General features: G+C 48.5%; 1 pseudogene; it reads right to left on the reverse strand.

Moving 5' to 3' along the window:
* Positions 1 to 2802: 2802 nt before the first annotated feature.
* Positions 2803 to 5477, reverse strand: LOC125549314 (uncharacterized; annotated as a pseudogene).
* Positions 5478 to 11718: the final 6241 nt, after the last annotated feature.

The raw sequence follows: 11718 nt of genomic DNA on the forward strand, positions 1-11718 counted from the left end.
TCTTGCTCGTGCTGCTCTTACTGACGAGCGCGTTGTTGAGACTCCTATGGAGCTCAATGTTCACCTCCATGCTACTGATGGTGATCCTCTCCCTGACCCGACGCGTTATCGTCATCTTGTTGGCGGTCTTGTCTATCTAGCTGTCACTCGTCCGGACATCTCTTATCCGGTTCATATTCTGAGTCAGTTTGTCTCTGCTCCCACCTCGGTTCACTATAGTCATCTCCTTCGTGTTCTTCGATATCTTCGAGGCACGATCTCTCACCGTCTATTCTTTCCTCGCTCCAGTTCTTTACAGCTTCAGGCCTATTCGGATGCTACATGGGCTAGTGATCCTTCAGATCGCCGTTCACTTTCTGCTTACTGTGTTTTTCTTGGTGGTTCTCTCATTGCCTGGAAGATGAAGAAACAGCTTGCAGTTTCCCGTTCGAGTGCCGAGGCTGAGTTGCGAGCAATGGCTCTTTTGACGGCAGAGGTGACTTGGTTACGGTGGTTACTTCAGGATTTTGGTGTTTCTGTCACTACACCGACTCTGGTCTTATCTGACAGTACAGGTGCTATCAGCATTGCACGCGGTCCTGTGAAGCATGAGCTCACCAAGCATATTGGTGTTGATGCTTTCTATGTGCGCGCTGGTGTGCAGGATCAGGTTATTGCTCTTCAGTATGTGCCTTCCGAGTTACAGTTGGCGGATTTCCTGACGAAGGCTCAGACTAGAGCACAACATGGCTTTTATCTCTCCAAACTCAGTGTTGTTCATCCACCATGAGTTTGAGGGGGGGAGGGGGGTGTTAGAGTTATAATATAAGTCATGTACCCCTTTGTATTTATCCCGTTGTATAAGGGGTTTCCTGCATATGTTCCACACCTATACATGTATATATATCGGCCTATGGCCTCATGGGAATACAAGTTGCATATTTCCTAACAGTGCAGAGGACAACGAGCAGGGAGATCGCTCGAGTTCTCCCCCCACTTGCTTTGCCTGCTGAGCTTGGCAGAGGCTAACATGGACTCTTGGCAAGCACATTATCCCCCTTTTGGTCTGCTGTAAATGTGTCCTCCAACCTTTCCCATACCATCACACACACACACACACACACACACACACACACACACATACACATATTTTATTTCAATGGTCAGGGAGGGCGAACAGCAGAGACGAGTGTGTTTAGGCCCTGAAGCTGTTCTTCGATGCTGATACCATTAGAGTGAGGGCTAGAAGGCACACTGGCAGACCTTCCATGCTTGGTGCAGAAGCTCTGGTGCTATTATTTGTTTCAGATGGAAAGGAAGAGAAGGGGAACATTTGGCTACCCTCATATATAGTGCAAAAGTAGAAGAGCCTACAGACAACAGGAATCTTGATCAGTTCAAGTCCTGGGAGCTTGTCACCCATCATCAAGGCAAGTTTTATGCTGCTCTGCTGTCATCTTAACATTTCATACATCTATGAGCATATGGGCCTGTCGTGTCTAAATTATTGGAGGCAAACTCACACACGAGGACCGGGTTTTGTATTAGATCTAGATAGCTTGATCATGCATGTGCATCGGTGTCTCAGCGTTACTACCATCTTCATGCTTTGCCACTGGCATGCTATGTACAGCTGTGTCTTAGTTGTTAGTGACAACCTCATCTGCACGAGGGTTTTGTGTCGACGGTTGGTGCTTTATTTCTTTTTGGCGAATGCGGTTGGTGCTTCCTGTTGTAAGGAGTCATTGAATTCATCGGCATGTTCCAGGTTGTGCTATCTGGTTCTGCTAGCAGGTTTTGTCTGTTGGCATTCCGATCAGTTTACACTGTTCACAACATCGCTGGGATGTTTCAGTCGCATGCTTACAAGTTTAGTACTGTTGATAATTTTACATTGAGATAATCCATCACATTATCATATGTTCCAGCAATTGGCAGCAAGAACCAATCAAAAAGATGCAGTTTAGTCTGATTGTGGATCTCGGCATAATTGCATGCTCAAGCCATTATTTAATGGGTTGCTAACCTAGCATTTAGCTATATTTAATAAGGTGTTCTCCTTGGTGGGCACTCTTGCGAATCACAGGTTAAAGCCTCAACGGTCAGAGCTGGCATGTTTAGGCCATGGAAACAAGATCCATTGCAAAAGATCCATGTTAGCGTGTTATCCCCAATTTCCAGTTTGAGGCTTCATTCACCCGCCATTTCATATTATGATCGACTTGACCATTTCATACTTCACCATTACAGGAATGATCTTTTGCTGTGCGCCACCCTATTTTTTCAATGTTTTTGTACAATCTTATTCCCCTCTTGCTCGTACTAATGATTCTCGGACATCGACATCTTTGTTTTTGGCAAAGTTCGAAATAAGCATATGAAGCATCGATTGTTCTTTGTCTACTGAGATTTATTAATATGGAAAGGAATAAAAACTTTGCGCACTGGCAAGTTTAGATTACGTCTTGCTCAGATTACTGTTAATCCTGTAGAAATTAGTTGTGGTTCTAGAGTAAATGTTATAATTACTTTTTCACTTTCAGTCCTTAAATGATATAGATCCCAACGATGTTAATATTTGAGTACCACTAGTTTGGACTTTGTTGTATAAAACAAGAAACGTATTCAATTGTAGTGCCAGACTGCACAGCCATGTGGTGGTGGTGGAGAATCTGGGTAATAAAATTGAATGATTCTGCTAACTACAAGTTGGGACCTTGTGACTTTGATCTGGCATGTTTCAACCATTAGGAGCAAGATCCACCAGCCAAGGATATCACCATAAAGTATCATAAACGCATCTTCAAGCATGAAAGGGCCAAATTGATCAAAACTTTGGTTTCAGTTTCTGTAGTATATATCATGTACATTTATACAGTATAGTGTATACATATGGGAAAATTGTATGATGATCAGCTATTCCTTAAAAGGCGGATGCCAATCGAAGGGCGTCAACAGTGACTCAGGAGTATCTATGAGCTAAGGATGTTGAGTAGAGAAACTCTGCTCTGGACTAATTTCCTGAACAGATGTCCTGCTCTGCTCTCGAGATCGCCGATACTGCACTCTAGCCCTGACAATTGCTCCTCCTTGCAAATCGCTGCCTTCTTTTTCTGAAATGCCTTGAAAACAAGAGACTGTTTAGGCATTTCGATTTGCTTCGACAAGAGACGGAGTGTGGACTCCAGGAGAGACACCGAGATCTCTCTAGCCTTGGCCAACAGCATGACCATGCTACAATCTGCTGGAGCCTTCTTCGCGGTCTTCTTGAAAAGATTCTTGGACTTCTTCACCAAGCGGCTGTAAGATTGGATCTTGGCTAGAGTAGCTGCATCATCACCTTTCCTTAGAGCCACTTGCAGCTCTTGGATGATGGCCTTCATCTCGACGAAGATCTCTTGCATGGCGCTGCAGAGATCTAGCAGCTCAAGAGAACCTTCCATTTCTCCATCCAATATGCTCCTCTGCTAGGAGGAGCAAACTTGGTTGCTTGGTAGGCAGATGATTTCTTCAAGACCATCGTAGATGTTTGCAAGAGTCCTGAGACCATCACACATCGCGCTGATGGAATTGGAGGAAGAGATGCTTGCTTCTAGGCTCTGAAGCTCTAGCTCGACTTCGGTCTCACTGACGTGAGGCCTAGAAGGCAAACTTGTCGATCTTTGGTGGAAAGCCATGTCTGAGCTTGAAGATTTGCTCTGTATTGTGGTCGTAGAGAGGAGGAAGAAAGAAGAGCTTCTAGTTTGATGCATCTACCATTCTGCTGACGCCTATTTATACAGAAGATATGTGTACAGCTGTGCTGCAGCATCTGATTAGTAGACATGAAGAATCATGCCATTACATCATCCTAGAGATCTGGCAGAAGCATAGAGATCCCAACACAAAAGTCGTCTCATGTTCACTCTGTCATGTTACACAAATTGGCAGCAAGGACTAATTAACAATGGTATAGTTTGATAAGGGATCTTCACATAGTTGCATGCTCAAGCTATCATTTAGTGGAACCTTGTTAGTTCAAGCCCTGAGAGTTTGTCCCCCATCTTCAAGGCAAGTTCATGGCGTTCTGCTGTCTTCTTATCGTTTCATACATTTATGAATGAGTATATGGGCCTGTCGAAAGTGTCTTAATTATCAGGGGCAAACTCACACACGAGGACCAGTTTTTTGTGCTGGATGAGCTAGACAGCTTGATCGTGTGTGTGATGACTAGCCCTCTTCATGCTTTGCCGCTGGCATGCTGCAGCCGTGTCTTAGTTGTTAGTGGCAAACTCATCTGCACGAGGGTGTTGACGTGTGGTTTCGTCTTTCTGGTGCAAGGAGTCATTGACTTCATCCGCATGTTCCAGCGTTGTGCTATCTGGTTCTGCTAACAGCCGTCCAACCTTACACTCTTGACTCCTCATAACATCGCTGGCATGTTTCAGTTGCATGCTTGCAATTCATCTAGTAATGCTAACTAATGTAGAGGTGTTCAAGTGCACAAACCTCTTTGTGGCCCGAAAATGCTTAAATTTTCTGTGAATTGATATTAAGTGTGTGTGTATATCGTCGCCACTGAGTGACAAGATTATAGTTGAAGAGGCACGGTTCTAAGGTTTTTTGACAAATATGCCAGTCAATTTCCTCACAAATTCTTAGCTACATGAGAGTTCTTAGTGTATATGGTTGTAATGGATTTTAGTGGCGTTCTTATACAATGTAAGAGGGGCGAAGAAACAAACAAAAGTATAGTACCATGCCTTGATGAGGCAAAATATTTCCATTTTACAGTAGAGATTTTATTGTTGTTAAGTCATCCTCCCAGGCGACACAGGAGGTGACTAGGGTTATCCTGCGCCGCCACTTCTAGCCCCTCATCTTCCTCACCTCCACCAGAGGAGGCTGCCGGGAAAGCCCGTGCGGCCGCCGGTGAAGGTGGTGACGGGGATTTCATCGCTCCGGTCTCGGCAAAGGGAATGGGGCTCCAGAGCGGCGGCCCTGCTTAGAGAGCTGACGCCATCTTCGCGGCTGGTGGTGCTCATGGGAGAGGGTCGGTGTCCTCGGCGGCGACGGCAGGCGCGGTACATGGCCGGCGGTCTGCTCTGGCAGTTCTCCTAGCGTCGGATCTGAAGTTTCTCGTCTTGTCCACTTCCCGCCGGATCTCGCGCCGGTGATCTTGTATCACCGGCCTGATGATGGCTGGGCACGGTGGTGTGAGTTGGGTTCGGGAGAAATCCTTTGGTGGCTTGGCTATCCATGTCGGTGAGACCGCCTGCGGGCGCTACTCCCCTCCTTGGAGGCACCGACGAGATCCCTTCTCCCCACCCCGTGTTCTCCGACCCAAGGTTAATTCCTGTTATCCCTTGTGGATACGACGGCGGCAGCGCTCGGTGTCGTTACCTTCATTGGGGCACCGTTTGGCTAGGAGAGGCTGGTGTGTGGTGCCATGTGGTTAATTCCAACTCCTGAACCCCCACCCCACCCCCACCCGGACGAAAGTCCAAAACCCGCGTGCTTGGGCGGCGGCGATGCCTTGCTCGTCGTACCCTTCATGATGGCGTCGTCTGGGGAGGCTTGCGTATTCGGAAGAAGGCTGTTCTAGCGGTGGGATCCGGGTGGCAAGGGTCGGTGGCGGTGCGGTGCGGACTTTCGCAGGTGGAGTGGCATGTCATCTACAACATGAAGATGACGACTACTGGCGGCATGAGGCGGCTGGATCTCGACGACAGAAGTGTCTGGATTGACGACTGCAGGGTGGTGACGTTGTTTGGCGCCATGGCAGCGTCCACGGCAGGACTAGCAAGGACGATGCGTATATACCTGCTCTTAAGATAGACCGCTGGAAGATGGTGGTGACGACCCATGAGAGTGCGTCAGACCGGTTTGTGCCCCACACCTAGGATGTGGCTTCGTTTAGGCCTTCGGTTTTAGATGTTAGGCTTTGGTGAGAGGTCTGTGAAGGAAATATGCCCTAGAGGCAATAATAAAGTTGTTATTTATATTTCCTTATATCTTGATAAATGTTTATTATTCATGCTAGAATTGTATTAACCGGAAACTTAGTACATGTGTGAATACATAGACAAACAGAGTGTCACTAGTATGCCTCTACTTGAGTAGCTCATTAATCAAAGATGGTTAAGTTTCCTAACCATAGACATGAGTTGTCATTTGATGAACGGGATCACATCATTAGAGAATGATGTGATTGACTTGACTCATCCGTTAGCTTAGCACTATGATCGTTTAGTTTATTGCTATTGCTTTCTTCATAACTTATACATGTTCCTATGACTATGAGATTACGCAACTCCCAAATACCGGAGGAACACTTAGTGTGCTATCAAACGTCACAACGTAACTGAGTAATTATGAAGATGCTCTACAGGTGTCTCGGATGGTATTTGTTGAGTTGGCATAGATCGAGATTAGGATTTGTCACTCCGATTGTCGGAGAGGTATCTCTGGGCCCTCTCGGTAATGCACATCAATATAAGCCTTGCAAACAATGTGACTAATGAGTTAGTTGCGGGATGATGCATTACAGAACGAGTAAAGAGACTTGCCGGTAACGAGATTGAACTAGGTATGATTATACCGATGATCAAATCTCGGGCAAGTAACATACCAATGACAAAAGAAACAACGTACGTATATGCGGTTTGACCGATAAAGATCTTCATAGAGTATGTAGGAACCAATATGAGCATCCAGGTTCCGCTATTGGTTATTGACTGGAGATGAGTCTCATTCATGTCTACATAGTTCTCGAACCCGTAGGGTCCGCACGCTTAATGTTCGATGACGATTGGTATTATGAGTTTATGTGATTTGGTGACCGAAGTTTGTTCGGAGTCCCGGATGAGATCACGGACATGACGAGGAGTCTCGAAATGGTCGAGAGGTAAAGGTTCATATATTGGAAGGTTATATATTCAAACATTGGAATGGTTCCGAGTGATTTGGGTATTATTTCGGAGTACCGAGGGTTTACCGGAACCCCCCGCGGAAGTGTTAGGCCAACATGGGCCTAAAGGGAGATAGAGGGAAGCCCGTGGGGGTGGCCGTGCGCCCCCCTCCTAGGGAGTCCAAATAGGACAAGGAGGAGGGGGCGGCACCCCCTTCCCTTTCCTCTCCCCCTCCTTCCTATTCCCTCCGGTGGAGAAAGGAAAAGGGGGGGCAGTCCTACTTGGACTAGGAGTCCAAGTAGGACTCCCCCCATGGCGCGCCCCTCCTGGCCGCCGGCCTCCTCCCCCTTTATATACGGGGGCGGGGGCAACCCAAAGGCAGACCAAGAAATCTCTTAGCCATGTGCAGTGCCCCCCTCCATAGTTTACTCCTCCGGTCATATTGTCGTAGTGTTTAGGCGAAGCCCTGCGCGGATCACATCACCATCACTGTCACCATGCCGTCTTGCTGTCGGAACTCTCCCTCGACCCTCTACTGGATCAAGAGCTCGAGGGACGTCATCGAGCTGAACGTGTGCTGCACACGGAGGTGCCGTACGTTCGTACTTGGATCGGTTGGATCGTGAAGACGTTTGACTACATCAATCCGTTAACATAACACTTTCGCTTTCGGTCTACGAGGGTACGTGGACACACTCCCCCCCTCTCGTTGCTATGCATCTCCTAGATAGATCTTGCGTGATCGTAGGAAATTTTTTGAAATTGCATGCTACGTTCCCCAACAGCCTGGGTATTCAGCTCAGGCTTACTGCATCCCTTCATCAATTGGATAGGAGTTGCGACACATCTCGCCAGGATGGTGGATTCAGACATTTTTTCGATAAAGGGAATATATTAATATCGCCGAGATACCAATTACACCCAGCCTCTGCAACAACGCAATATCCTACTCGCACTACGGATGCACACAACCAAAAAAATAAAATGAGAAGAAGCTAAAAAAGAAAAGTCCTGCTACAGTGATCTACTCCTTGAAGCAGCATGACAAACACCACCAAGACAACACCTGAAGTACAAATTCTCCAAAAGCGACGCCTCCAAGAAGGAAACAGTGCACAAGCACCGTCGTCGCCCGATCATAGATCATAGGTTTTCACCCTCACGCTCTCAAAACAATGACTTCAAAAAGGCCATTGCCAGGCACAACCAATTAAGGCCAGACATTGGATTTTCACCATGAAAGGTAAGACTTTGAACTTCTCCTGTGTTGTCACCCGCACTTGCATGCCGCTGCTATGAGTCCCGAAACACCAAGCAAATTCCTCATCACCGCAAAGACTCGAACCACCTTTACTAGTCCTCAGATCACAGCTTCCATGACATTCTCTGCCTCCGACTTCATCATGAAACGAAAAAGACATGTCCCATGATGGCAACAAGTAGCAGAGCTTCGCACCGCTCCCTCCAGAAACCAAATGGTCGGAGAAAAAACATGGGTGCGCACAACCAAATTCCATCCGATCCAGCAATCTCCAGGCATGAGGCGCCCATGGGAGTTAGCCGGCGGAGCCTTCCGGAACTTGACACTCAGTCCAGATCAAGGAGGACAAGCATCAAGCAGATCTTCGCCATGATGTGAGAGAAACCATAGGACCGCCGCCTTTATTAGGCAGAACGACGGCCCTCACGCCGTCACCCACCGGCTCCCAATAGTAGGCCTCTATGCCGCCCTCGCGGCCACAACGATCGCCAAGGTCACTGAAGAAGGCCGAGGCCACCGCCCCGGCGTCCCTCTCCGCCGCGTGCACCTCGACGTCCAAAGCCGCCGATCTACAGCAGCTGAAGATCTCGTCGCATGGGGATGGAAGGCCCTTTCTACCACCCGCCACGCGAGGAGACGGAGGCCCGTCGCCGCCATTAGCCACGTAGGCGTAGCCCGGTGGCCTCCTCCGGAGGCAGCAGGGGACGGAGTGTTGGGGATCGTAGCTGAAATTCAAAAAATTTCCTACGTTTCACCAAGATCAATCTATGGAGAGACTAGCAACGAGAGAGAGGAGTGTATCTTCATACCCTTGAAGATCGCAATGCGGAAGCGTTACAAGAACGCGGTTGGTGGAGTCGTACACGCAGCGATTCAGATCGCGATCGATTCCGATCTAAGCGCCGAACAATGGCGCCTCCGCGTTCAACACACGTACAGCCCGATGATGTCTCCCATGCCTTCATCCAGCAAGGAGAGAGGGAGAGGTTGGGGAAGACTCCGTCCAGCAGCAGCACAATGGCATGGTGATGGTGGAGGAGCGCGGTACTCCAGCAGGGCTTCGCCAAGTACTACGAGAGACGAGGAGGGAGAGGGGTAGGGCTGCGCCAAGAGAGAGATCAAATCACATGTATTGGGCAGCCCCATAACTCAAGTATATATAGGGGGAGGGGAGGGGCTGCGCCCCCTCTAGGGTTCCCTCCCCAAGGGGGGCGGCAGCCCTAGATCCCATCTAGGGTGGCGGCCAGAGGGGAGAGGGAGAGAGGGGGGCGCCCTAGGGTGGGCCTTAAGGCCCATCTGGACCTAGGGTTTGCCCCCTCCCATTCTCCCTGCTCCTTGGGCCTTGGTGGGGGGCGCACCAGCCTACCTAGGGCTGGTCCCCTCCCACACTTGGCCCACGCAGCCTTCTGGGGCTGGTGCCCCACCTGGTGGACCCCCGGGACCCTCCCGATGGTCCCGGTACGTTACCGATAGCACCCGAAACTTTTCCGGTGACCAAAACGGGACATCCCATATATAAATCTTTACCTCCGGACCATTCCGGAACTCCTCGTGACGTCCGGGATCTCATCCGAGACTCCGAACAACATTCGGTAACCACGTACATACTTTCCCTATAACCCTAGCGTCATCGAACCTTAAGTGTGTAGACCCTACGGGTTCGGGAACCATGTAGACATGACCAAGACAACTCTCCGGCCAATAACCAACAGCGGGATCTGGATACCCATGTTGGCTCCCACATGTTCCACGATTATCTCATCGGATGAACCACGATGTCAAGGATTCAATCAATCCTGTATACAATTCCCTTTGTCTACCGGTATAGTACTTGCCCGAGATTCGATCGTCGGTATCCCAATACCTTGTTCATGTTGGGGAATGTAGTAATTTCAAAATTTTCCTATGCACATGCAAGATCACGGTGATGCATAGCAACGAGAGGGGAGAGTGTGTCCACATACCCTCGTAGACCGAAAGCGGAAGCGTTAGCACAACGCGGTTGATGTAGTCGTACGTCTTCACGATCCGACCGATCAAGTACCGAACGCACAGCATCTCCGAGTTCTGCACATGTTCAACTCGATGACGTCCCTCGAACTCTGATCCAGCTGAGTGTTGAGGGAGAGTTTCATCAGCACGACAGCGTGGTGACGATGATGATGTTCTACCGACGCAGGGCTTCGCCTAAGCACCGCTACGATATGATTGAGGTGGATTATGGTGGAGGGGGACACCGCACACGGCTAAGAGATCAAGATATCAATTGTTGTGTCTTTGAGGTGCCCCTGCCCCCGTATATAAAGGAGTGGAGTAGGGGGAGGGCCGGCCCTCTCTATGGCGCGCCCTAGGGAGTCCTACTCCCACCGGGAGTAGGATTCCCCCTTTCTTAGTAGAACTAGGAACCCTTCCAAGTAGTAGGAGTAGGAGGGAAGGAAAGGGAAGTGAAAAGGAGAAGGAAGGAAGGGGGCGCCCCCCCTCCCTAGTCCAATTCGGACCAGCCCATGGGGAGGGGTGTGGCCACCCTTTGAGGCCTTTCTCTCCTTTCCCGTATGGCCCATTAAGGCCCAATACGAATTCCCGTAACTCCCCGGTACTCCCGAAAATACCCGAATCACTCAGAACCTTTCCGATGTCCGAATATAGTCGTCCAATATATCGATCTTTACGTCTCGACCATTTCGAGACTCCTCGTCATGTCCCCGATCTCATCCGGGACTCTGAACTCCTTCGGTACATCAAAACACATAAACTCATAATATAACCGTCATCGAACTTTAAGCGTGCGGACCCTACGGGTTTGAGAACTATGTAGAAATGACCGACACACGTCTCCGGTCAATAACCAATAGCGGAACCTGGATGCTCATATTGGCTCCTACATATTCTACGAAGATTTTTATCGGTCAAACCGCATAACAACATACGTTGTTCCCTTTGTCATCGGTATGTTACTTGCCCGAGATTCAATCGTCGGTATCTCAATACCTAGTTCAATCTCGTTACCGGCAAGTCTCTTTACTCGTTCTGTAATACATCATCCCGCAACTAACTCATTAGTTGCAATGCTTGCAAGGCTTGTAGTGACGTGCATTACCAAGTGGGCCCAGAGATACCTCTCCGACAATCAGAGTGACAATTCCTAATCTCGAAATACACCACCCCAACAAGTACCTTCGGAGACACCTGTAGAGCACCTTTATAATCACCCAGTTACGTTGTGACGTTTGGTGGCACACAAAGTGTTCCTCCGGTAAACGGGAGTTGCATAATCTCATAGTCATAGGAACATGTATAAGTCATGAAGAAAGCAATAGCAACAAACTAAACGATCAAGTGCTAAGCTAACAGAATGGGTCAAGTCAATCACATCATTCTCCTAATGATGTGATCCCGTTAATCAAATGACAACTCATGTCTATGGTTAGGAAACATAACCATCTTTGATCAACGAGCTAGTCAAGTAGAGGCATACTAGTGACACTCTGTTTGTCTATGTATTCACACATGTATTATGTTTCCGGTGAATACAATTCTAGCATGAATAATAAACATTTATCATGATATAAGGAAATAAGTAATAACTTT

This window comes from Triticum urartu, chromosome 3A, assembly GCF_056163025.1.
Source record: "Triticum urartu cultivar PI428250 chromosome 3A, HENAU_Tu73, whole genome shotgun sequence".
In the NCBI taxonomy this organism is placed as follows: Eukaryota; Viridiplantae; Streptophyta; class Magnoliopsida; order Poales; family Poaceae; genus Triticum; species Triticum urartu.